The sequence below is a fragment of the Mustela erminea genome, chromosome 3 (assembly GCF_009829155.1).
Source record: "Mustela erminea isolate mMusErm1 chromosome 3, mMusErm1.Pri, whole genome shotgun sequence".
NCBI classification, from domain to species: domain Eukaryota; kingdom Metazoa; phylum Chordata; class Mammalia; order Carnivora; family Mustelidae; genus Mustela; species Mustela erminea.
This window is the reverse complement of record NC_045616.1, coordinates 160,047,428-160,075,195: the sequence shown is the minus strand read 5'-3', so window position 1 is coordinate 160,075,195 and position 27,768 is coordinate 160,047,428. Positions and strand designations below refer to the sequence as shown.

Below are 27,768 nucleotides of genomic sequence, written 5' to 3'. Positions count from 1 at the left end.
AGCCTGTTGCCAGTGCTTGTTCCTGGGGACACACGAGAAGAAGGGGGCTGCCCCTAATGACTTGCCCCATCCTTGTCCTCCTCTTACCTCGAGGACACAGGCACCCCTTCCCCCACCTGCCTCCGGGTTCCCCGGTGAGAACAGGTGCTGGCTGGGGGCAGGAGGGAGAGGATTGGTAGTTTAGGAGCCCTGCTCGGACCCTGCACCCGGAGAGGCCCTGATTTCCATCCGCTGTTCTGCCCCCTGGAATTACTTTCTGTCGCTTTTCTCAAGCAGCTCTGAAGACAAATGAAGCCAGCAGGTCCTGGTCACGGCAGCCCCTCTCAGTCCTCCAGCCTCGCCGTCCCCCGCCCCAGCTCTGTCCCCCGCCCCAGCTCCACACCATAGCAAGGGCACAGGAAGATCCAAATGAAACCAGCGCCAACGCATTCAAAGGTAGTACATGTGCAAGGCGAACCTTCATTAGGGAGGATTTAGAAGTGATTTATGATGTGATAAAAACTCAAGGATATAATCTCTCTGGGCTACCTGTATTTTCAATTTGCATATTATATTCAAACTCAAGATGATATGCAAATAAAAATGATTTAAAACCTAAAGCCCTGGTATTTATTTATAAAAGGGACATGTAACTCCCTTATCCCCAACTTTACTAATTTTCTGAAATGTCATAAAATTACTGTTTTGTGTATTTTTACTCATTTTTTGAGGTTCTTTGAAATTAGCCCTACCATGTCTTTAATTAATCTGTCCAACTCGGTTTCAAAGTATAATTTTAACACATCCTCATTCTTCAACTTATGCATCAGTGATCCATAACCTCATAAAAATTGTCTTTAAAAAAAAATTCTAGGGGCGCCTGGGTGGCTCAGTGGGTTAAATAAAGCCTCTGCCTTCGGCTCAGGTCATGATTCCAGTGTCCTGGGATCGAGCCCCACATCGGGCTCTCTGCTCGGCAGGAGCCTGCTTCCCCCTCTCTCTCTGCCTGCCTCTCTGCCTGCTTGTGATCTCTGTCTGTCAAATAAATAAATAAAGTCTTTAAAAAAAATTCTATTTATTGAATTGAAACATGTTCATTATAGAAGCTTTGGGAGAAGGAGAAGAAAATAAAACTTACCCCTCTTGATCCCATAACTCAAATGTAATATGTATTAGAATTGAGAAAAATACACAAAACTGTTTTAGTTACAAGAAGCGGAAGGTGATGACCACAGAGTCACTGCCCCTTAATGGCGTGCAGAGAGAGTGGGCACGCCGCAGCTCGGAAGTCGACCTGCCCCAGAAAAGCAAGACAAACACAACTCAGCTCCCTCCCAGGACAGACTGGGAAGACCAAACCTGGATTAATTGTAAAAGAGGCTGTCCCCTGTCTGAAAGATGGGAAATCTGCAAACACACTCCTCACAGATTTTTTTTTAATCACCTGAAGAAATATTATAAAAGATTTGATCAAAGGGAGAGTTTTCTCTTTCTTTCTTTCTTTCTTTCTTTCTTTCTTTCTTTCTTTTTTTTTAAAGATTTCACTTACTTATTAGAGAGAGCCCACACACAAGCAGGGGAGCGGCAGGCAGAAGGAGAGGGAAAAACAGACTCCCCCGGCCCCCAAGCAGGGAGACTGATGTGGGGCTCTATCCCAGGACCTGGGACAGTGACCTGAGCCGAAAGCAGAGGCTTGACTGCTTAACTGACAGAGTTCCCCAAGTGCCCCAAAGGGAGGGTATTCTTGTGAAGTTCGAGCTGCAAAATAATAAGTGAAAAAGGAGTCAAAAGGTTGAAATAACAGATGTTGGTGAGCAGTCCCGTGCGGGGAACCCTTCCTTCCACAAGCATACGGTACAGGCAGCTCGTCAGACACGTGGGAAAACAATTTTCTTCTAAAGATTACTGTCAGTAGCTCCCGAGGGGAAAGTAGAGAGAGATTTAGTTCATGCCTGAACAGGTATATTCAAATATTTGCTTTCTGCTCGGGATGGTTATGCAGATAAAAATAAAAGTGGGTATTTGGGGTATTTGTCTAAATGACACAGGAACTGCTACCTTTTTACTTGAATGTGTGCTGCTCAGGTAGATACAGCTCTAAGTGGCCTTTAGAGCACGGATCCCGCAAGCGTGGAGGCTCTGCAGCCCGGGAAGCTCCCGCCTGTCAGCGAGGGAGGGGCTGGTTGCTACCGCAGCAGGGCGCACAGGCTCGCGCAGGGCCGGACCCTGAACCGGGCGCTGGCCCAGGGGCCTCACGCTGCGCAGTGCGTGCTCCTGCCAGGGACTGTGGCTCCCGCGGTACGAGTGACGAATGCAGACAGAAGTCAGCCCCTTTCACTCGGAAGCACACCACGCTGAAGCTATGGCTGGGTGTGGCCCCTCCATTCTACCAGCTCTGACATGGTACAGATTCTTTGAAGTTTGTGGATGGAGCATCGGCCCAGTGGAAGAGAGAATGGCGGGGAGGTGTGTATGATGTGGAGCTGGCCCGCAGTTTAGGGCATCGTGCTGAAAGCTCACAAAGCAACTGCAGGGTATGGGCTTATCTTAGAAGTTAGAAGACGGTAAGTCACGCACATCATTTTGCTCTTGTTTTGGCAAAATCATGAGATTTTATTCATTTTTATTATAATTTTTTAATCTAAATTCAATTAGCCGACATATTAGCCGACATCATTAGTTTCAGTAATTCATCAGCTGCTTTTCTCATCCTTAAGGCCCATCATCCAATTACCCCAACCCCCCCACCAGCCTCCCCCACAGCAATGCTCAGTTTCTTCCTGTAGTTAAGAGGCTCTCATGGTTTGTCTCCCTCTCAGTTGACTTCCAATTCGGTTTTTCCTCCCTTCCCCTAGGATCCTCTGTGCTGTTCTCATATCCACATGTGAGTGAAGCCATACGACAACTCTCTTTCTCAGCCTAATACCCTCTAGTTCCACCCACCTCGCTGTAAATGGGACCTATTCATCCTTTCCGATGGCTGAGGAAGACTCTATTGGATATATAGACACATCATCTTCATCCACTCATCTGTCGGCGGACATCTGGGCTCCCTCCACAGTTTGGCTCTTGTGAACATCACTGCTATGAACATTGGGGTGTTTGGGCCCCTTCAGGTCACTACATTGTGTCCTTTGGGTAAATACCTAGTAGTGAAACTGCTGGGTCATACGGTAGTTCTATTTTTAACTTTTTGGGAAACGTCCATACTGTTTTCCAGAGGCTGCACCAGCTTCATTCTCACAGCAGTGCAGGAGAGACTTTCTCCGTATCCTCCCCTTTATTCTTTCTCCACTTCCTCGTCAACATGTGTTGTTTCCTGATTGCTAATTTCAAAGAAAGCCCTCATTCATTTGTTAAGCAGACTTTTGTTGCATGCTAAGGATGCACAGGGCATTGGGATGAGTACTGAAAACCACCTTTGCAAAGATACAGATATGTTCATCAATCTCGTATAGGCTAATGGGGAATAAATATATGATTATTAAAATTATTTTTCATGAAATGGCACATACATGCCAAGAGTTTATGGGAAGCAGATGTCTTCCCTCCAAACTGGAGGAACACACGTCCTCCAGGTGCTTCACAAGACACCCCTGGGCTGGCTTGTGTCCCCCCTTGCAGCACTGCTGTAAAACAGAAGTCAGCATCTCTCGTCACCAGTGGCAAGGACCGTTGTCCCCATGATTGCGTCTAAAGCCCTCTCTCCTCTGTAGTTCATCATGAATACCTTACATAGCTTTCCTGGAGTGTGTTTTGCATGAAATGAAGTTCAGCCCATGTAAGGCACAGTGAGATGATTTATAATCAAAGTGTACCTGGCACCTGGGTGGCCCAGTGAGTTAAGGGTCGGACCCTTAATCTCAGCTCAGGTCTGGATCTCCCAGCTGTGAGTTCAAGTCCCACGTTGGCATGGCCCCATGCGGAGCCTACTTTAAAAAATAAAATAAAATAAGGACACCGCTGTGCAATGACCACAAAGTCAGGCTTCCCAGCAAGTTTCCTCAGGCGCTTCTACAGAAAAATGTTTCACAGAATTCCTATCATTCAAGATAAAGACTCTCAGGAAATAAGGACTGATGGGAACTTCCTCAATCCAAGAGAGGGGTCTCAACATAGAGCCTCCAGCTCACAGAATATTTGATGGAGAAAGACAAGTGCTTTATTTATATGGAGCACATAAGACAAGGATGTCCACTTTCACCACTTCTGTCCAATATTGTATAACATGTGCAACACAGCAAGAAAACCATGCAGATTGGAAAGTGATAAGTACACCTATAAAGGCAGATACTGTGATTCTATACCTAAAAAGTCCTGAGGGGCAAAAACTTACTCAAACTACTACAAATCTACCAAAACAAATATGTGAGTTTAATAAGATGGCAGGTACAAGTCTGGTATATAAAAATTAATTATATTTACCTGTACTAGTAGCCAACAAATATAAAATTAAAATTAATAAAAAATAATTTTATTACAGTAACATTGAAAAACCTAAGAATAAATATACCAAAAGATTTGCAAAATCTCTCTACTAAAATCCGCAAAACTGCCCTCAGAAATGAAGAAAGTAGAGATGTACTAATTTCTTTGATTAGAATACTTAATATTGTCAATATAAGAATTTTCTCCAAATTGATGTGTAGCTCAAAGATCATCTCTATGAAAACCCCAGCAACCATTGCATTGAAATTGACAACCTGATTCGAGATGTATATGGAAATGCAAAACAAAACAGAACATAATAAAATAAACCTAGAATAACAAAATAATTTTAAAATAAAAGAACAGCCAGTGGACCTATATTACCTGATTTCAAAATTTGCTATAAAATTAAGTAATCAAGGGAATAAAGTATTGGCATAAAGGTAGACATAAAGTTCAATTCATTGAGACAGGATTTATGACCCAGCTTAAAGTCTATCTAGAGAAAGTTCCAGTTGAACTTGACAAATATATACATATAGCTGTTTTGTATTTACATAACAGTATACTTACAGTGTTTGGGGGATGTTAGGTCAAGTTGGTTGGAAGTACTGTTCAAGCCTATATACTTAGGGATCTATTAATGAAGTGAGCTCACTACAATCTCCAACTACAAAGATCAATATTTCTATTTCCTTTCAATTTTGCCAGTTTTTGCTATACATGTTCAGGTCTGTTTTTAGGTGCATAAGTACTCAAATTTTTATTTTTTTTTTCTAGTTTACCTTTTATCATCATGAAATACTTATTTTTTCTTTAGTTTTTACCATAAGATATGTTTTTTTCCCAGTTAAATAGCCATTCTATTTCCCCTAAAATTAGTGTTTGCAGAGAATATATTTATGCATTCTTTATTTTCATACTAGCTATGTCCTTGAATTTAAAGTACATCTTTTTTTTTTTTTTTTTTTTTTTTTTTTAGATTTTATTTATTTGACAGGAAGAGAAACAGTGAGAGAAGGAACACAAGCAGGGGGAGTGGGAGATCACCAGTAGGCAGAGAGGCAGGCAGAGGGAGAGAGGGAAGCAGGGTCCCTGCTGAGCAAAGAGCCCGAAGCAGGGGCTCCATCCCAGGACCCTGGGATCATGACCTGAGCCGAAGGCAGACGCTTAGTGACTGAATCACCCAGGCGCCCAAAAGTACATATTTTTTAGGCAGCACACCATCAGGCTTTGCCCTCTCATTCAGTGTGGTAAGTTACAACTTGGATTCAATTTTTTATTCCATTCGCATTTCATGTAATTCTTGACACGGATGCATTTATACCTGCCATTCTGGTCATGTTTCTTATTGCCTTTGTCTCATCTGTCTCTATTGCCAATTTCTTTTGCTTTAAGCAAATATTTTTAGTACCATTTTAATTTTTCTTTTTACTTTTTAGCTATATATATATATATATATATATATATCAATGTATACGTTTGTAATACATATACACTATATATACATATAGTGGTTGTTCTAGGTATTACAATATAAATCTTTACCTTTGCAAAATCTACTCTAAGTTAATGTTAACTTCTGGTTAAATATAGAAATTTAGCAACATTACAACTCCATACATCCTTTCTTCCTTGTCATACATATTTCATGCATTTATATTATAATTCCAAAAATACAATGTTACAAGTTTACTTCAAACAACCATACATCTTTTTAAAAAATTAAGGGAAAAAAAGCACAGTTACCAGGTTTGCCTACATACATACTCTTTCTGGAACATTTTATCTTTCATATCCAAAATATTCCTCATTATTCTCTACTTGCAGTCATTTTTCAGTAACATGAAATCATTGTTTTTTAATATTTTGCCAGGTTTTGTTCCTTTTTCTGCAGGGGAAATTTCCCAACCTCTTCACACCATTATTGCTGAAAGTTTAGTTCCCAAAACACACACTTTATAATAATCATCATGAGAAAAGATCCTGATTGTTGAGACTCAGTGTTTTCTGAATCTTATCTTCTCATCAAAAAAATTAAGTAACAAAAGTGTAATAAATTGAAATGATTCTCCCCCAAGAAATGGTCTAGCTTGAAATAACTGTAGCTTAACATAGAACCTGTGTGTCAGTCAATGTTCTAAGTACTAGATATCAAAACACATTCAATCCCCAAATAAGGAAACCACATAAGAAAAACATTATCATGACTTTTTTTTACAGATGAGGAACTGGGGCAGAGAGATGGAAATTAATTTGACCAAAGCTATACAACTCATGAGTGATGACACCAGGGTTCAAACTCAAAGATTCTGTCCCCCAAATCCATACATTAATCATTGGACATTTCTACCTCTTGAGTTCCTGAGACCCTGGCACAGAAAGACCCCAGGCTGGACCCCTGGGCACCCCACAGTGCTGCACTCACAGCTGCCCTCTGGCAGTGTCTGTCTCCACGCTGGCCTCTTCCCTGACTATGTCTTCAGGATCCAGCCTGATGGGATCAGAAAGGAAATGATTGTGTTTGTGTACGGTTTTATAATTTGCATGTACCACATTTCAACTCTGAGAACATGACAAAAATAAATATCTGTGTTAAGAGAAAGCATGACGTCAATTCGTGAGGAACACAAAGAACTTCCCTACATGATAATGTCATGGAAATATCACAACTGAATTCTTTCAAGCAGCCCTCATACCAAGGCTCAGAACGTCAAAGTGGATTCACTGAAGCAGAAATGTGTTCCATTGCGTCCGTCCCTCCTGGCATGGCTACAAGACCACTGGCCAAGAAAGGGAAGGAGGGGGTGTGGGAATATGTGAGGTGTGCTGAGGAAGAAAGGGGAGAACAGACGCTGAAACTGAATCTTTTCAAACTAAAAGTAGACAAAGGAAACTTATGTGTTCTACAATATGTCCCAACACTGCTTTTTTTTTTTTTTCATTTATTTATTTTCAGCATAACAGTATCATTATTTTTTCACCACACCCAGTGCTCCATGCAATCTGTGCCCTCTATAATACCCACCACCTGGTACCCCGACCTCCCACACCCCACCCCCCGCCACTTCAAACCCCTCAGACTGCTTTTGAAACAGTGAGCTCTCTTACCTGTGGTGTGATTGTACCCTATTTGCAGTCAGATCATCTAAAAGGTATCCAGTTAGTTTCTTAGCTCATTTTGAGAGTAGAGAGATGTTTAAGATTTCAAACACTTAGCTGCCAACCTTCTTGCTCATTCATTTCCTGTAATGGATGTTTTTCCCCAATAGGCTCATGCTTATTTATGATTCAGTAATGTGCTTAATGAAGCTTATGAAATGTTTATCTATAGTGTTGATTTTTAAAAAAACAGATTTGGATTTATTTTCTCATTTCAGTTGTTTTTATTGTTTTGTACCTAATTATTTTTAACTTAATATTTTAGCTTAACTTTAAGATTAACTTAACTTAATCTTTTAAATTTATTTTTCCTCAATTTTTGTGGGTTTTTTTTTTTTGCTTTTTCTCTTAATGTATTCAAATAAATACAAGTGTTCTCCACATATAGTTTCTCTTCTTGACTGATGTAGCAACCTTGACATGCACACTTTATTTTGCTCCACAGCTTTTGATAGAATCCGTGAGTTATCTAAGAGAGTGCTTCTCAGTAACTGAACAGTCAAAGGCTGTTGTTATCTCTTTTTTTTTTTTTTAGAAAGTATTTTCTTCCTTTTTTTTTTTTTTAAGATTTTATTTATTTATTTGACAGAGAGAGATCACAAGTAGGCAGAGAGGCAGGCAGAGAGAGAGAGAGGAGGAAGCAGGCTCCCTGCTGAGCAGAGAGCCCGATGCGGGACTCAATCCCAGGACCCTGAGATCATGACCTGAGCCGAAGGCAGCGGCTTAACCCACTGAGCCACCCAGGCGCCCGGCTGTTGTTATCTCTTATCACTTATTTCTAACTCATAATCAGAGACTCTGAACTAAAAAAGGAAATAAATAAATGAATAAATAAATAACAAAATACCCCCCAAAACTCTCCATTTAAAAATGAGTTTAGCTTTTGTAGCTAAGTAATACCAATTTTTGCAAATAATCCTCATATAAAACACTCTCTAAGAACTGTACATTTCTCTATACAGGATTATTCATTTACACATTTGCAAATTTTTGATTACCTTTTAAAATTAGCCTATGTTCTTATTTTGTTCTAGGGAAAATATCTGATCTAGTGATATTTATGAGTCTTTCATTATACCATTATGTTTGTGCTTCTGTCTCTATAGGTTAAATGTTACCTTGTTCAGTATATTAAGCTTTATTACGGATATATTTTGTTTGTAAGTTTGGACTTCTGATCCTCTATATTGTTTAGCATTTTCCATATGGAATTCTGTCCTAATACTAATATTGCTTCTGAAGCTTTCCTGTTTCCTGTTTCCTGTTCTTGCTCTCTGCATCACTGGTTGGTAACATCCCTGGATGAAAGTGACAAAGAACAGGACCTGTTCACGGTCCCAAAGCCTCTCTCCACAAAGGGCTTAATTACAAGTGGAAAAATAACAATTTTATGATGGAAAAACCTGGTGACATCACTTTAATGAAATAATCAAAGGTAATTTTATGAGCAAAGAGACAAAGGGACATCCTATGGCTCGTGATATGATGCACAGAGAAGGATACAACATCACTTCTGTAATGTTGCTGCAAACTAAAATAATAAAGCTAAATGTAGTGATGCAGAAACGTTAAGCAAACCCAAACTCTAGATCACTCAACAAAACAACTGGGCTGCATTCACCTTCCAGGCTGACCCTCAGGCAGGGTTTCTTATCAGGTCTCACTCATTTTATTCACATTGAAAATGGGATGTGGAGGGCTGCCCTTCCTTGTGCCCACAAGAGTTGTCTTCCCCTCACAACAGTCATCTGAAGAAAATATTAAAGCTGTTGTTTGTGGAAATACCAGGGTTGCTAAATCAGGGTGGGGGTTGCCAAAGAAAAAACTGGAAAAGACCCTGAACCTGTGGATTCTGCCAAGCAGTTACCCCTCCCAGGGAAGAAAGGAGAACTCTTTGAGAAAGAGCCTGTGGATGAAGGCAGCCTGTGGGACGTATATCATAAACACAAGTCAACACCAACTTCTGATACTTACTCCAGCCGAGGCTTTGCTGAGCTTGCTGTATATCCTGGAGTTTCTTTCAGACTCAAGTCAAAGGAAACAACAGATTATAGTTCAATAAATTAAATGGGATTAAAGCAAAAAAAGGAAGAAAGAAAACACACACACAGAATGATATAGTGATTTCTAATTTGAGGGTATAGAGGAAGAAAAAGAGGGGCATGTTGTTAATGGAGCTCCCGATGGCCATTAAATGCAGGAAAAAGCCATTTCCATAAATTATGGAAATCTGTGCTGGTCTCAAGTGCATCCCATTTTCATATTGTTTTGCTGGCTTAATGACATAGGCTATTTTTGTAACATCTGTTTTTGGGGACCCTCCCTTTCTCCTGTGCTTCATTAGAAATGCACTGGCTCTCCTTTATAACGAGCGTTGGTGTTGTCTGAAAATGGATTGTGTGTCTCTTGTTACTGTAGGGGTCATTATGTCTGAGTTGAAATGGTTTGTCCTTGGAAGAGGTTCTGATGTGACTCCGGAAAAAATACCTGGAAGGTGTGACAGTGGGTGCAGTGTGCCACATAGATGGGCATACATTCAGCAAAGGCCAGAGGCTGGGGCCTGGCAAGGACTACTGGGAGCAGGATCTGACCCCGTGAGGTGGACATTACCTTCACTCTCCCTAAGCAGCAGTGTGAATTCAAAGGGTCTGATAGAGACTGTGTGAGATGAAACTTTAAGACAAAATCTGAATTCAATACCCACAGCTATTAATACTGTTTCGGCAGGCTACTGTACACTCCGAAATGAAGCTCCAGCCACCAAATACCGAAGCTGGGTGATCCGGTGCAATGAATGGCAAGTGTCTCATGCCAGTGTCTCTCTTCCAGCTGCCCAGGGTCACTGTAGAGAGCCGTTCTGTATTACATTAGTGGGGGGTGCAGCTCTGCCCTGCTCCTAGGCTGCAGGTGAGAAAGTAAAACAGAAGGAGGAGAAATGAGAGAGTGAGAGGGAAAAGAGCAGGAAGCCTAGAGAGCAGGTGGAAGTGTGATGCCCAGCCCTTCACTCTTACCTACACTTGAGCAGACAGGATCCCATACTCCTCGTCGTTCTGGTCTCTGCTGCTCAGAAAAGGCCCCAAAGGCAACAACAGGGAAGGATTCCATGGGTGACCGGGAACCCAGATGAAAAGGACTTCCCTGTGTTCTGCCTCTCCTGGCTTTGATTTGCTGCTTTGAGTTCTGCATTTTAGTGTGACTCTTGTAAGTGTTCTGTCATTAAGTTATTTTTCCAGAGTGTCATGTATCAATCTGAGCTACAAAGGCAAAAGGTTTGTGAATCATAACACCTTTTTGTTTTCTGAAGAAATGAGACCCTTACATTACAAATCAGCCAGACTTCTGTCCATCACACATGGAGCACAGATTCCAAATAAGCCCTTCTGTTCCTTTCCTGACTTACCGTCTAGCCCCCTGTTTTCCTGTACTCCACCACCTCCAGCCTGTTCCCCTCACCCGTGCACACGTGCACACAGAGGCACACACATCCCCTCCTCGCCCTCCTGCCCGCCTGGCACGATGCATCCCCTTGGCCAGGCTAGGCTGGGTGGCCGTCCGTGGGACTGCTGAGGTTAATTTCACAGCTTGGATCCTGGGCTGGTCATCTTGTCCCTCCGCCGGCCTCCAGATCTGCTGCTTCTTGGGGACAACCTTCCACAGACCCTGGCAGCCCTGCCGTGCGGCAGCCGTTTCCAGCCCGAGGGCAGAGACCCCCGAGGATGCCTTTCTGCGCCGCCTCCTCCTTTAGTCCATTTCATCCAGACGTGCTGCTGAATTAAGCGTCTCCCACTCACTGTCCGGCTCAGCCAGAAAGGCCCACACGGCAGCAGGGCAGGAGTGAGGCCGCGCCCCTGAGGCCGCAGCTGCAGGGGAAGCGAGCTGACCTGCGCCCTCTCCGGCCAGGCGGGCAGAGCGGCCCTGCGTGCCTCCCCTGCAGGGGGCGCACAAGAGCAACCTAAATGCAGCCCCGGGCAGAGGCTGGAGCCGAAGGGCTGCTGGACCTTTAGAGCAGGACAGCTCCACCGCAGCAGAGCGCCCGTCCTGGGGTCACAAACCTACTCTTCAGAGTATTTTTTTTTTTTTAGATTTTATTTATTTATTTGACAGAGAGAGAGAAAGATCAGAAACAGGCTCCCTGCTGAGCAGAGTGCCCGATGCGGGGCTCCATCCCAGGACGCTGAGATCATGACCTCAGCTGAAGGCAGAGGCTTTAACCCATGGAGCCACCCAGGCGCCCTTCTTCGGGGTATTTAAATAAAGAAAGTGAAGGGCCACACACGAAGCCCCGCCCAGCTCGGGTGGACTTCGTCTTCAGCGGGGCAAGGCTGTGCGCTTGAGCACGTGCTGCCGGTGTGCGCATGCGTGTGTGTGCGCGCTACCTAACGGCGCATGCGTGTGTGTGTGCTACCTAACCGCGCATGCGTGTGCTACCTCACCGCGCATGCGTGTGCTACCTAACGGCGCATGCGTGTGTGCTGCCGCGGCCGCGCTCGCCCCCGCGCGAACACGGCCTTCTCGGGTCGGCCGCTGCGGGGCTTGCCGAGTGCGAAGGTGGCGCTCCAGGCCAGCTTCCGTCGCAGCAGAGGTGCCCGGGAGGCTGTCCTGGGGCGTCGGTGGGCCCCGCCACACTCGCAGCTTCTGGAACCCTCCGAGCCCCCCGGCTCCCCGCGCCGTCCCCGCTCGCCACTTCCCGGACGGCCCCTGCGCACGTGCACGGGCTCCCGCCTGGGCAGCTCGGGACGCGGGCCTGGGAAGCGCCAGCCCGTCTCCCTGTGGCTGGGACGCGGGTGGGGGTGCGGGGCCGGCTCGGAGAGGACGCGCACCTGCGGAGCTCGCTCGCAGCCCCCGCGCCTTCCGGCGGTGCTTCCCGGGCGTTCCAGGAGTGACGCCGGGCCTGGGACGAACTGGAAGGGGCGCCGCGCGGGCAGAACAGATGGCCTTGGGCCGCGGGACTCAGCCGCAGGCCTCTGCGCCCGACATCCCACCCGGGGCACAGACTCTGCTCGTAGCGGCCCTGGAGGCGTTCGCTCCGCAGGCTCGTGGTTCCGCAGCCTGGGACCGGCTCCGTACCCGCTGCACAGGACCGTGGGCGTCGTCACTCAAGACAGGGAGGGGCCCACTGAGATCTCGTCGCAACCGCGCTTCCTGGTAGGGGGCACACGTGGCTTCTGTTCTTGCCAGCGCCGCCTGGCTCCGGGGCCTTGGCCGCTTCCAGCCAGCCTTGCGAGGACTGAAGCTAGGTAGTCTCCATCTAGACTTGAAGGCACACACGGGAGGCTCCTTTCTGTAGCCTCCTGACCCCACTTCCTTTATATGCAACCCTTGCCCCTCTTCCCACCCCAGAATGTCCCTAGAGACATCGAGCCCTTGCCAAACATGAACTAAAATTCCCAAGGGGAGAGCGTTTGAGACGTGAGGTGCACAGCTGAAAACCCCTCACCCACGTTGGGAGCCCTGGAGTTGCAGCAGTGTCATGTAGGGAAAAAACCAGCCCTCAACATAGCGGCTGCCCCACACTGGCTCTCCTTTGTCTTTATCTCGTGCACCTTTGTCTTTCCTCCCGCCCTTGTAGGGCCTTTGACTGTGCCTCCTGGACATAAGCCTGGTGACAGAATGGGTAGTGGTGTCAGAATTACCTGTGTGCTTGACTTGGAGTCTTACCTCCAAGAAATCCGAAACAAGATTATTCTACCATGAAATTCCTAGTTACTAAAAAGTCTTGCACTTTATTTCTACCACACTTAGAAGAGCTGAGAGTGTGAGAACAAACAGTCATTCTTCCTTCATTTTCTTGTCAGGGTGTCTGACATCTCAGACCCCAGGGCATCCAGATAGGAGCAAGCAGTGTGGAGGGAAGCACCGAGTTCTTCTTCTGGGACTCAGACTTCGGTGAAAGATGCTTGGGACTGTGTTCAGCTTGAGGATGGATATGGTCCCCTGGATTCCTGATGGTTGCTTATGTCCCGTGTTCTTTTTCCTAACCATGCTTCTGTAATTCCAGCTTATTTGTTTGTACCTATATATTTGTTTGTTAATGTTTGCATTAACCAGTTACTCTGGAGTGGCTTTTGTGATACCAACAAGCCCTTCTCCTATGACCAGGGGTCTGAGGAAAAGAAAGAACAGAAATGCTCCTCCTTCACTGCAAATCCTTGCCCTATAGCGTTCATCACAGGGCTGGTGTTCCTTAGACATACAAGAAGAGAAAGAAGCTTTCACTAAACTGTTTTAGAATTCTGCATCATACTGACAACAATCACCATAAAAATGTGAAGATCTCATAGCTAAAAACTTCAAGCTGTGTTTATTTCTATCTTATGCATTCTTCATGTTCATTAAGTCTCCATTGTTCAATACCTTTATATTGTATTGATGTATTTTTCTGGCGGATTTGCAAACAAGGCGATCCCAACAATCTTGGCTTATGTGTTGGAATAATCCAGAGCAGATGGCATATTTTACTAAAGCCCTTCTGGCCTAGTTTGACTGATACATATATGTAATATATGCATATATGTTTAAGACATATGCATATAAGGCATGTATGTTCTATGAAAGACATGGACACACATATACAGGATGCAAACACTATGTATCAGATGTATACACATGTATCAAAGACAGGCACAGTATCTGCATGACTTGTGTACATGAAGTGAGTGCACCTGCAGTGTGAACACTCCCTCACCAGTTCCCTTGTGTGTTGACTGCCCAAGGGTAGCACCTGGCTGCAGAGGTAGCCATACGGGCTGATTTATGAATGAATGACCTCCATGAACCAAACCCTGAGATTAGCTGATCATGAATCCCATCAGATCCTCCAAAGAAGCCCCTAGAATATGGGATGGAAACAGCCATGCACAGCAGGAGCCAAGTGTGCTGCAGAGCTGCCATCTCTGTTCCTGTCAAGTGCCTTCAGCCTTGCTGTCCTATAAGCCATCCACCTGAGGATGACCTTTCCGGGTAATCTTATATCATGAAATTGGAAGTAAGGTGAATGCCCAGCCAGTGGGGTCAGAAAATTGTCAAAGACAATCTGAGCAGCCTGAAACCAAAGACAAGATAATTAGTGTGTTCTCTAATCGCATACTTTGTAAATAAAATAGAAGATTTATTTGATGAAAATACCATATTCATCCAGTATTATCAGGAAATGGAAAGTTTCCTGGGAGTCAATTCTTCAGTAAACTGAAGTGCACCCCCTTCTGAGACAAATCTTTCATCTCTTTTTGATATTTCTCTCCAAAAATGTAGCATGGGTTTTCCTGCCTTCTTAGGCAGAAACTGTTAACCTGGCTTTAATTCCCTAATGCTCCAAGTCCTGCTGATGAAAATGTTCAAGCAACATCATGGCTGCTGTGGGGGTCCTTGGTCTCTCCTCCTCAGGCTTGGCAGTCACTTACCCCTTCCCTCCTGTCGTCATGCCTCATGATTTCCACTGCTTTGCTGCTTCTGGTCTTCTCTGTGCCAGGATTCCACACCAAGCTGCATATTAAACATGTCATACTGAGAAAGATTTGATCAGAATCTGAGTGAGAACTCAAGCCTTGGGGAGTTGCTTTAGGGACATCAGAGAACGCTTTGATAACTTTTTAATAATGAACATGCCTCACAAGGATGAGGCTGGGAACATCTCTGGTTGACAGTTTTGGTCTAAACTAGTGGCCATCAGCCTTCACTATACATTATACTTTAATATTTCAAGAAAAACCACCTTGCATGATTGTCACTTAATTGGTTTAAGATGCAACCTGAGAATCAGGACTTTTTAAAGCCCATCAGGCAAATATAACATGTAGTCAATGTTGAGAACCTCATTTCTAAAACATGTCTTATATGGAAACCAGGTTCTGCGGATAGAGGTCAGTGGGGTCTAGGGAAGTGGTTGCTCTTCACAGGTATTATGAGTTGAATCGTGTCCCCCACCCTGACAAATATGTAGAATTTTTAACACGCAGGGCTTCAGAACTTGACCTTATTTGGACATTGTGTTGCTGCAGATATAATTAGTTAAGATTGGATTGGCATAGATGGGGCTCTAATCCAATCATTGGCATCCTTTGAACACAGTCCTCAGAGGGAGAATAACGGGTGAGGATGTAGGCAGAGATTGGGTGATGCTTCCACAAGCCAGCAAAAGCCAAAGATGGCCAGCAGTTCCCCAGAAGCCTGGAGAGTGGCCTGGAGCTGACTGTGTCTCCCAACCTCAGAAGGAACCAGCCCAGATGACAACTTGACCTTGGCCTTCTAGCCTCCAGAGCTGTGAGACAACAAATTTCTGTCGTTGAGGGACCCGGTTTGTAATACTTCGTTATGATAACCCTAAAACTTAGTACATGAGACATGACTATAAATTCTCAGAACTCCCATTTCGAGTGTGCTTAAGAAAAACCTTTCCCAAGCATCTGCTATAAATCAGACCCAATGAGGTATTGAGAGAAGATGCTGGGCATTCAGGAATAGGAGAGGGAGCTTTGCTCTTAAGCTTACCTGGTAATTTTTGTCTTACATTATCAAGTCAGATTGCTCTACAGAGAAGCAGGCAACTCACACTGAGATGGGGGGTGGGGGCAAATGCAGGATCGCTGTAGGAACATTCCTCTCTCTGATTTGCATGTGCAAATAACATGGGGATCTGTGTGTTTAACTGATTCACAGGCATAAATATAAAATGCACAAAAATTTGCATTGCAAAACATTCTTACTCCAGATGCTGAGTTTACAAGAATTTCCCTTGCTTTATAAATTATAACACTACGATTTTATGAGATCAAATACTTTGGGGATTTTTAAAGGATCAATTCAAAACCATATTTCTTATCTATGAAAGAAAGATAATTGTGTGTAGTTTCTAATATAACCACTGGCCTTTAGTAAAATGCATTTTGCATGGATGCCTTTACTTATTAATCTTTTCTGAAAGTCAGTATATAGATACTATTCTCAAGGGTCTTTGAAAACAGGAACTGCTTTGGGGAAAGTAAAATAAAATATCTTTTCTCAAGAAAAGAAAAAAGATGACATTTCATAGGCAGTGACACTTTTACTACTTTCTCTAGACATTTTATTATATTACCGATATAAAGTAAACAAAATATGTCGCTGAAATCCACATGATTTTATTTTATAATATTTGTTGCTCAAACTTTTCCAGGTCATATTATTTGAATGAAGGAAGATATTCGGCTTATTAAGAAAAGACAGGGTGAGGAGACTTTTTGATACATTGATCCCCGGGCTGGTCTCTGGAGACTGAGATGGTCTGGACAGTGGGGACAGAGGAAAGGAAGGGGATGGTGATGGGGCCTTGCAGGAGGTCACAGGGAATGGTCTGTCACTCCTCGTGCAGCAGAGAGAAGACCCATCCGTGGACAAGGAGTTAGGTGTCAGAGTGAAGCTGGCCATGCAGTGCTGGGGAGAGGGAGGGGGCTCCGCGGTCCGACCTACTCGCCTTCAACAGCGGGCCCTACTGCTCCTACCACGTGCATCTGAGCTTGAATCTCTATTTGCTTCTCTCACTGATGGGACTAAAGAACCAAATACATATCCCCTGAGAGATTCAGAGAGACGGTAAATGCCGACATGCTCGCTCGAGTATAAATGCTCAGTAAGTACTGGTTGCATCTTTCCAGTGATCGTCCTTCCTTGGGTCCTTCCTCCCTTCCTCCCTCCATTCCTTCCTTCCTTCCTTCCTTCCTTCCACATGCGTTTCCTCTCCCTTCCTACCTTTCCTTTCCCTCTTTTCTTCCTCCTTCCTCAGAAAGGAAAGGTTGGCAACAGACACGCTTGGGAATATCAGAGAGAATCCGCGTCCTCTTTTAAGTGTCTGCCCACAGGCCCTGCCCTCCCAAGCGAAGCTACCAGGCCACTGAGCTGTCCCACCTGTTGTGCCTTTATATTTCTTCTTCTTATTATTATTATTATGTTATGTTGGTCACCATACAGTACCTCATTAGTTTTTGATGTGTCCCACGGTTCACTGTTCGTGTTTAACACCCAGTGCCCCAAGCAATACGTGCCCTCCTTAATATTCCCCATTTTATCCACAGCCTTCCTGCTAGCTCAGCTTCATAAAGAAAATTCCAGAATCTAAAGGATATGTTAAGTGTGCACTTAATGTACCAGAGCTTAACTGTGCGACTACAGGCTCCCTGTTGCCTTTGGGAAGACTCCCAACAAAATGTTCCAAGCAAATTAAAATCTATTCTCCTTTTAAAGACTTCCCAAATACGTTAATTAAGAATTTACTCTGGTGTTTAATAACTGGATATGTGAAGAAATCGTCCCAGAAAATCCTCTGAATGCTGTTTGCTGCGGTGGGAGGGGGTCCTCCTGAGGACGTGTTCATTACCTGGAGCGCCAGCTTCTGCCGAGGTCCCCTTGGCCGTGTTATCCGGTGTGTGACTGCGGTGCGTGTCTCAGTTAATGAGCCTCCTTCTGCATTTGGTCTCTCGCCTTGGACAAAGGAAAATGACCCAGCGCCCCACGAGGCGTCCTAGCGCCATGTGGGTCTGTGTGATAGTCGGACACACACCGAATACGGCCCAGTGTGGAGGGGAATTCCCTGAGTTTGCTGAGCGTGAGCAGCCCGGAAGCATCATCCTGTGTGAGGACAAGTCAGAAGGCGGGGGTTTTAGATTTACTCGGTGTGGACTGCCTGCCGGGCCTGCCTCCCTTCAGTCGGGCCATCCTGAGGCTCTTCTTCACATATCAGACAGTGACTCCAATGAGGACATGAATTATTCCATAAAACGCAGCCCAGCTTGGGACAGCATCTGTCCTTGGTTCGGAAGGTGATACATTCCAGGTTTGCTTTTTTAACTTCATCGCGTATTTTGAGCTACATCTGAGGGACCTGGGGACACAGGCAGGACGGGAAGTGGCCCTGTGTGTGTGAGCAGGTCAGGAGGAGGAACTCTAGCCAAATCTGGGCTTTTCATTGGGGTCTTCTGCAATGGTTGAGCATTGAGTTTGGGCTGGCCAGTCGCGGACACCGAAGCATGTTTGGAAACACCCACCACACTCTCCCTTTTTTGGTTGTATTCTATAGCATCTTTGGAAGGACCATGGCAACAAAGTCCAAGCCCAGAACCCCCTTGACATTCTACTGGACATGACCAAGCTGTCCTGCAAATGAGGCTCTCAAGGCTGCTTGTCCGGACCCCACCATCCCCACTGGGTTCACTGCTTTCTTCAGATTCTACATTTCTTTTTTTTTTTTTTTTTTTTTTTTTTTTGGCTACTAGGAAAATTTTAATAAAATTATTTACATTAGTAGACAAAGGGAGAAAATTTGAAATGATCAAAAGGTTTTTTGTTTCTGATGACCTCCCCAGTGATGGTGATGCTGTCAGGTCTGGCCCACATGCTGAATAGCAAGGCTCTAGATACTCTAATTAGCCCAAACAAAGTGGAAAATGCATTTATGACATAGGCCTTTGAAAGATGTTTTCAGTGGGTACCAGGCATATTCATATAAAATTTGCCTTTCATGCTGCAAAGCTAGCATCAAATAAACCGTAGATGTGTGAATACCGTAGGAATGCCCGTCGACTAGCCCAGGCCCAGGAGGTAACTGGGAAGAGAGGACAGACTTCTGAAAGCAGGAGTGCCCTGGCCACCCTCCTAGATGAATTCAGGCAGAATATCTGAGGGTGGGACACCGGTTCCTGCTGGGTGGGAGCTCCCAGGTGACTTCAACATGCAGTCAAGGTGGTGATCCCTGAGCACAACCTGACACGTGTCGCCACTTCACACCCCATGTGAGATATTAAGACCAAAGTAACTTCCCAGCGTTAGGTCCCCAAAACACTCAGGACCTGGTCAACTTTTTCTTACTAATTCTCAATGGCCGCTATTTTTGAAAACTCTGTCCCTATTAACAGCTGGAGGGAATCCTTCCTGGACGTCCCGATATCCAGTGTTGGTTCGGAAGCACCGGATGAAATAAAGCAGTTGCGTCGCCGTCTGCGGGCGCGTGTCCTTATTTCGATCTTGCAGTTTTCTATGTTCGACATTACTTGAATATTCTTTCCTCTGCTTGCCAGCAAGGTGCTCAGTTTCAAAGGACCTCATGGTAACGAGCTTGAGTCTGTCCAACAGTGACTTACTTTTCTAAGTGGTCCCAGGAGAAAGTCTGGTGAATGACGAAGGGCATCGATCCCTGGGATCTTCAGGAGTTCAGCCAGGATCCTCTGAAAGGGAATGTGGCCCTGCCCAGCAGAGTTCGAGCAAAAGAACGAGTCACCGTCCGGCTGCCAGAGGCTTGGACCAAGAGCACCATTTTGGTTTTTTGATGCAGAAGGAACAGGGGTCGCCTGAGAAGTGGAGGACGGAAGGTCGGAAGCCCCATGTCACTGTCACTCCTACGTGCACCCCGGGGAAACGGAGCCCTGAGCCCCTGCACACGCACACACATTCCCGTGCTTTCCACAAAAGCCAAAACACAGAAACTACCCAAATGTCCAGCGATGTATGAATGAATAAATAAATTTTGGGCTCAGTACACGATGGAAGTTATTCAGGTTTAAGAAGGAATAACGTCCTGGTCACACTTCAACATGGTTGAAACTCGAGACCGTTATCTTAAAATGTGAAAGAAACCAGAACGCAAAGCCATGTGTGGTTGGTCCCCTGCATAGGAAACACCAGAATGGAGAACCTCATAGAGACCGAATGTACCCTGGAGCCTGCCAGAAGCAGGACAGGAGGAGGAAATGGAGGCACCTGCTTATCAGGGAAGGGGCTTTTTTTTTTTTTTTTTTAAGATTTTATTTATTTATTTGACACAGAGAGATCACAAGTAGGCAGAGAGGCAGGCAGAGAGAGAAGGGGAAGCAGACTCCCTGCTAAGCAGAGAGCCCGATGCGGGGCTCGATCCCAGGACCCTGAGATCATGACCTGAGCTGAAGGCAGAGGCTTAACCCACTGAGTCACCCAGGTGCCCTGCAAGGTAGGGGTCTTGCTTGGCAGTGATGAAGATGCTTTGAAAGGAGATAGCGATGGGAGTTATGCATTACTGGTGCACTAAATGCCACTGAATTATTCTTTGTAAAAGGGTTGATTTTATTATGTGAATGATAGGTTATTTTTAATGATGGAGAACGTTTGGTTTATCTGACGGCAGTATGGCTATGGAGGAAAACAAAGCTAGAAAGGCAGCTGGGGAATGGAGGTGAGGGAAACATGTTTACATGCAGCCCCTGGGGAGGCATCTCTAAAACCTGAATTTGGGTAGAGCCTAAGGGACGAGAGAATGAACCCCTCGGACGTGTCTGAAAAGACCACTGGCGGCAGGAAACCCCCAGCAGAGGGTGCTGGAGTGTGGAACAGAGGGACTGGCTGGGCACACACACCTGTAGTCTGATCCTAAGAGGGAGTGACAGGGGGTAACGGAACCACAAGGAGTCCAGAAGGAATCAGACAGAGGCCGCAAGGCGTGGGGAAATGAGAACTACAGCAAATCACATGGAAAACGTTGAATTTAAGCCTTGTTTTTTAAAAGCCTTTTTCTTAAGTGGGTTGCAGGGCTTTCACAACTGGGTTAAAACTTATTACCTATTTTAATAATGACCTAATAACTATAGAAACAGCATAATTAGGTTATAAGCGCTTTATTAAATGTTGTTAACTTACTGTGTTTATCAGGACTCAGTCTCTTCGGGCCCGGCCCTCTCCAGGTGGGGACAGGCAGCATAGCCTGCTGCGGTGCAGAGGCAGGGCTCAGTGTGCCGCCCTGGGGGTGTGTGGGCCCAGGCTTTCCTAGAGGAGCCAGAATGGCTTCTCCGGGCCGGGTGGGGGGCGGGTGGTCTTTGAAGCCAGGAGTCCGGGTTCAACAGACATCTTGTCTGTGAATTGAAGCTGCTTCCATGCATACAAACTGTGCGCTCCCCGCAGTAAACCCCCTGCCAGCTAAGCACCACCCTTCCTCACCTGCCCCGTCAGCTTCTCGATTCCTGCTCCTTCCCTCACCTCAGCTCTAAGCCACGGTCATTGCCGTCACTTCAGCACCTGTCCCTGCACTTCCTGCCCCCTTCCACTCCCCTCCGGGCTCTGGCGCACACCCTGCGTCAGTCCCTTCCGGGAGCTGCTGCTCTCTGCCCACCCTGCCCACAGCTTCCATCCGTCTTCCTTAGACCGCGCTCCTTGTCCCGGCTGCGCCCTCTGGCCCGGACCAGTTCTGGGTGGAGGTGTTTCTCCTGCCGCCCTGCTTACTTTGCAGATTCAGAGAAGCAGGGAGGGGGGTGGCTGGAATGCTGGTGTGGCCAGACAACTGGTCTGATTTGACCCCAGATGGTCCAGGTAGGTGAGATGTATTCAGGGAATGGTTAGATTCAAGATACATTTAAAAACTGAACACTGGATGTTCATCACTGCAAAGGCCACAGTCGCCAAAGTGTGGGAAGAGCCGAGATGCCCTTCAGCAGATGAATGGATACAGAAGATGTGGCCCATATATATAATGGAGTCTGATGCCTCCATCAGAAAGGACGAATACCCAATATTTGTATCAACACGGATGGGACTGGAGGAGATGATGCTGAGTGAAATAAGTCAAGCAGAGAGAGTCAGTTATCATATGGTTTCACTTATTTGTGGCGCATAAGGAATAACATGGAGACATTGAGAAATGGAGAGGAGAAGTGGGTTGGGGGAAATTGGAGAAGGAGACGAACCATGAGAGATGTGGACTCTGAGAAACAATCTGAGCATTTTGGAGGGGAGGGGGGTGGGGGGTCGGGAGAGCCTGGTGTATTACGGAGGGCACGGACTGCATGGAACACTGGGTGTGGTGCATAAACAATGAATTCTAGAACACTGAAAAAATAAAATTAAATTTTAAAAAACCCTGAAAACCAACATTTTGGTTTTTTATAAAACAACACAAAAAGTAAAAAGCAGATTACATGGTAATTCCCACTCTTAGCCAGTTTTTTTTCCTTTAACTCTTTATTACTTCGCATACTTTTCCAGAATTATGTGTCCTCTAGTGCTCAGATGATGAGCCCAGGTAAGCCTTATACCCACAAAGCTTCCGACAGCTGGAGACCTAAGGGACTTCCTGGGCAGCTGTCCAGCCCCTGGGGCTTCCCATGTGTGGTTCTGAGGAGGAACCTGCTGGCCGTTCCATGCAGACTGTCCTGTGGTCCCAAATCCCACGCACAGGCTCACTCCCTGTAGTTTGGGTCCACAGAGAACACAACGCTGAGCCTCTCAGGAACGCGCCCATTGTGACAACAGCAGTGTCACAGAGCAACGTGCAGGAACGGTCCCACCTGCCTCCATCTCTGGAGGTGGTGAGCACTCTCCGTCTGCAGCCCTGTCCGCTGCCAGAAATGCCCTCCCCGCAGCTATCCCCAGGGCTCCTTTTTGCTGCCCTCAGGTTCTGTTGGGGACAAAAGGGGACAGACTAGTTCCACCTTTCTCCCAGGCCTTGCTCAGATCAGACCATAGCATTCGGCACCTTAGGGCGTGCAAAGCCATCAATGTCTGCTTAAACCTACACCCTTGTGTGCATCCAGGTCTTTGCCGATGTGATCCACACATGCGTGTAACATCTACTCCACTCTGCAGCTGAGCCCTGAGCAACACGGAGTGAATGGCACTGACCCCCACTCCCAGCACAGTCAAAAATCCACATGCAGGGGCGCCTGGGTGGCTCAGTGGGTTAGGGCCTCTGCCTTCGGCTCCGGTCATGATCTCGGGGTCTGGAATGGAGCCCTGCATCAGGCTCTCTGCTCGGCGGGGACCCTGCTTCCCTCTCTCTCTGTCTGCCTCTCTGCCTGCTTGTGATCTCTCTCTGTCAAATGGATAAAATCTTTGGAAAAAAAAAAATCCGCATGCAGTTTTAGCTTCCCAAAAGTAAGTACTAGAACAAAAGAGCAAAAAGAATACAGTAAAAAAGTATTGCATTCTTACAATAAAGTGAGCTGGAGAAAAGAAAATGTTACTAAGAAAACCACAAGGAAGAGAAATACATGTACAGCCCTGTGTTGTATTGATTGGAAAATGTCTGCAGGGTCCTGGATCTGCCCAGTTCAAACCAGTGTTGTCCAAGGATCGGCTGTTAGGCAATGTTATATAAGCTATATGACATGTATATGCATATGAGTACCTTTACTATATATAGGTGCACCTACACATTTGTGTTAGGTGGACTATGTATACACAGATATGTGTTCATCATTTTTGTCCTGCCTTTAAAATGCAAGCTCCATGAGGAATCTTCTTGTTTCATTCATTACCAAGGTCCCAGCACTTAGAATAGATTCTGAGACACAGTAAATCCTCAGTCAATATTTGAAGAAAGAGAGAAAGGAAGGAGGGATGAGAGACAAGGAAAGGGGGAGTGGGTGAGAGAGAGAGAGAGAGAGAGAGAGAGAGAGATTGGTTCTGACTTCCAGCCTGGGGAACTTCAGCTCCCGGGTGATTAACACCCAAACTCGTTGCTGTAATGTCAGAAAAAAGATAGCTCCGACAGACAGCCAAGATAAAAAGATACCTCAAATGGATAGCCGGGTTTCTAAACAGTAACAATTAGGGGGAACCGTTAGGAAGTAATTTGGAGAGGCTTTCAATTGGTAGGGAGAGGTTTTACTTAGAACAGATGGAATGAAATGTCTGAAGCTAGAAACCACAGAAGACCAAGGACAATTAACAAGTGCGTAAGTGGTAAATGGCTTGAAACCCCATGATAGACGTTCATAAATGGGTACGCGTGAAAAATAAAGAACGCCCTGCGGAGAGAGTGAAACAGCCCCTTGCATCACTCCTATTAAAAGCCATCGCCCAAAGCTGGTGATGATGTCGTTGTTTTAAGACAGAAGGCTGTAATTGCGTGATTGTGTGCAGCCCATTGAAAACCTTCCGGAGCAGAGGCAGGAGGCTAATTTGGAGCAGCGAGTGGGTTAGCATTCATTGCACAAAGTCTTCTCCCCGACACACATGCTACGTCAAAATGGACAGCCTTGCTCTAGCCCCACTATTCTCTTAAATATATTACCCACATTTGCATACATGTGTTTTTGCTCCAGGCAGGGAAATATTTGTAAGTAACACCTGGTGCCCTGAAAGATACACAGTCTACTCCATCTCCAACTTTATATTTTCTTTGCTCCCGAGTTCAATGAAAAGACTCCCCAGTGAAGTTTTATTGATTTACTATAACATATGCCTTAAACTCAGTCAGGGCATCACTGATTTCTAAACACAATATCCTGTCCATGAACAAAAGATGCCACAAAGTAACTGTCAAGTTCTGCTGACAGATCATTTTGCTCATGTTCTGGGAGACTTTTCTTTTTTGTAATTCTCTCCCTGAGTGTCTTCAAGATTGCTGGTATTGTGGGATAATCGATCATATAATGTGTGCCATCAAAAGAATTGGGGAAAAATACATCCTTTTGAAAAATCACATTGAAATTTAAAATCTGTACAGTTTTCCTTCAAAGAAACTAATAGGTCTATGCTTCCAAGATAAAGTTCTTTCTGCAAGCTATCGGGTCGGGGTGGAGGTGGAACATATCCCTTACAGATCTGGTCATATCAATGAGGACATAAAAGATCCCTCCCTTTGACCCACAGCTCCAGAACCACAGACAGAGCCTCCACTTCTAGGGACCGATGAGCCCAGACAGGTGGTTCATCACCTGCCCTCCAAGGGCGGGGGTCAGGGGGTACAGAAGAGCCCACCGCTGGTGTCTTCCGAAGTCGTTACTATTAACACCCAACGTGGGCATTCTATCCAACCAATGGAAGGGATTTTTTGTCTTTTAAAGAAATCAGAATGTCAGAGGACTTTCAGGACGAATCCCAAATGAAATGATGCTGAGAGCTTTGTATCGGTTCAGAGCCTTGCTGTGTGTTTGCTTCTGATAAGTGCAAACAGACACCAGCCTCCCAGAAAGATCAATAACTCACCCTGGAAGTTAGAAGGAGTCCAGTGGAGATCAGCCACCAACTGTAAATGTCATGGGACAAGCAGGAAGGATGGCTCGCTCACAGACAGAAGAAGCCCAAGAAGAAGCTTCTCAGGCCCCCATGGACAGATGCCTTCCCTGCCCTGGAGAGCTGGACCACATGGACTTCTGACAACGTGGGTCTGCTGTCACTGCTGCCACAGAATGGTCATGATACCCCTAGAAACGTCGATACCCCTTGCCTGCCTTCCTCAGCTCACACCTCATATGTCACTCATCCCACCATGTTGGGCTCTCTGAGAGGCTCCAGTGAGAGTGGACAGCAGCACTGTTCCTGCTTCTGCCCTGGCACCCCACTCCTGCCATGCCCGGCTCCCTCCTTGATGGGGTCAGGAGGTGGAGAGGCTCCTGCAGGCCTTGCTCTGCTATTTCTGCATGTAATCTCCCATCCCCGCTGGAAAATGGACTCCTGCCTGCCCCAAGTCTCAGGCATGTCCTCAGGCCAGACTGGCTCCTAGGCGTCCATCTGCTCCATGAGGCTGAATTTCTAGTTCTATTCCAGAGCATTCTCCAGTTTCCTCTTCAGCAGCTGGGGCTCTGTCTGTCTAACTGCTTGCCCATGGTGGGGGTCCCCAGCCCATCATCTGACAGCCACTTCCCTGGAGCTGACTGGTAGCCCCAGTCGCCCCTGGATTTCTGTCAGAGCCTCCCATCCCCAGCCTCTCTCGGACACTCTCAGCTGACCTGTGTGCACCCCGTAATTGCCACCGTGCTCCACTGACCACCGTGGGTCTCCTGGCCCCTTTCTCACTTTTCTGGCTAAACCTCATTGGTATGAGCCCCAGCTTGTTCTCACACAGGACACAAGACTCAGGACACTAGAATTTCTGTGTCACATGTGGAAAAAAACAAGGCAAGCAAATAGAGATAAATAAAATAGTCGAAATGCTTGCCCTGGTGATCTTCTGGTGGATGATGGGACCTGCTTATATACAGAGCAGGCTGGACTCTGAGGGCCATCCATACATGGGACCCTCTGTTCACACTGAGGTGACCAAAAGCCCTTGCCACTAGAATCACACTAGATAAAAAGCATATTATTTTAGATGTATTACACCATTTCATTTATAACCATTTATATGAACATTTTACCATATGTTATTTTTAGCAACTGATCTCATTTGTTGGGAAATTATAAAATCTCTCCTTGTCCAAGTCCTTCACACACTGCACTCCTTTCCTGTGTCCTGTCACCCGACTCACTTGCACACACACGCGCACACACACAGCACACGTTTCCCTTGCCCTGTGCACTCCTCATTCTTCATAAATGAGACGTCTGGGGGTTGCTTACACCGGGCCTCTGTACCATGGCGGACGTGACTTTGAGGAAACACCGTGGCCACCATCACAGAAAGGGCACTGGATGAAAAAAAGACAATCCAGTACAGGAAGTTAAAGGCAAATAAAAGTCCGACTCAGACACAATCCTGGAATTAATAGGGGAGCGGAGCAAAATGAACATCCCGAGGATAACAGAGAGGGGACAGGACACTGTTGCTTAAGCCCCTCACACCCAGCGAGGTTACGAGCCAGAGGTTCCCAACCAGTCAAAGGGCCTGTCAGCCACACCAGGCAAGGAAGTCAAGTGTACACAGACAGAGGAAGGGCCGGGGTTCAAGGAGGCAAAACTGATGCGTGAGTGGTTGCAGCACTGGGTGGTCTTCAGAGCCTCAACGGTTTCCTGTCTGGCCCTTTGCAGGTAAAGGCTCCTGACTCCTGCTCTAATTAGGCAACACCCTGTAGGCCCCCACACCCTTCAGAAGACTTCTATCCTTGTCTACCTACTTAGATGTGCTCTCCGTCAAGGCCTGGGTTTAACAGTTGCCTTCTCTCTGAACCCTTGGCCACTGCTGCCCCTTCTGTACCTAGCACAGTCTGCCTGACCTCAGCCAGGTCATGGTAATTATCTCCTAGCTGAAAAAAAATTGATAAGTGAATGTAACTCACTGAACAGTTACTTCAGATCTTCATTCAAGTGGGACTTTCTGAAAGGTATCACCACTGTTACTAATGCTCTAACTCCAGCTAGCATTTCAGCAGAAATTTAAAAGAACTACAGCATGCCAACCCTTGCTTAAGCAGGAAGTCTGGTCACTCTTGGTGCATGAATTGCCAGCTTTGTCTGCATTGACCTCGTTGATACAAGCGTGCAGAAATGGTGTGCACTTCAGGGGAGCCTGAGACCATCTGATTCTTGGTTTCTGCTCAGGTCCCCATCTCA

The 27,768-nt window shown here is 45.9% G+C and overlaps 1 long non-coding RNA gene across 4 annotated transcripts in view; it reads left to right on the top strand.

The window, feature by feature from the left end:
* Positions 1 to 20,305, top strand: part of LOC116587102 — a 31,614-nt gene extending 11,309 nt beyond the window's left edge. The window contains exons 1-5 of one of the 4 annotated variants that reach the window (XR_004284321.1): positions 12,501 to 12,806; positions 14,382 to 14,529; positions 16,721 to 17,173; positions 17,616 to 18,373; positions 19,614 to 20,305. This is a non-coding gene — a long non-coding RNA (uncharacterized LOC116587102). Of the gene's footprint in view, positions 1 to 12,500; positions 12,807 to 14,381; positions 14,530 to 16,720; positions 17,174 to 17,615; positions 18,746 to 19,613 lie in introns of those variants that run through there. The other 3 variants (XR_004284323.1, XR_004284320.1, XR_004284322.1) reach the window with 3 other exon arrangements.
* The last annotated feature ends 7,463 nt before the right edge of the window (positions 20,306 to 27,768 follow it).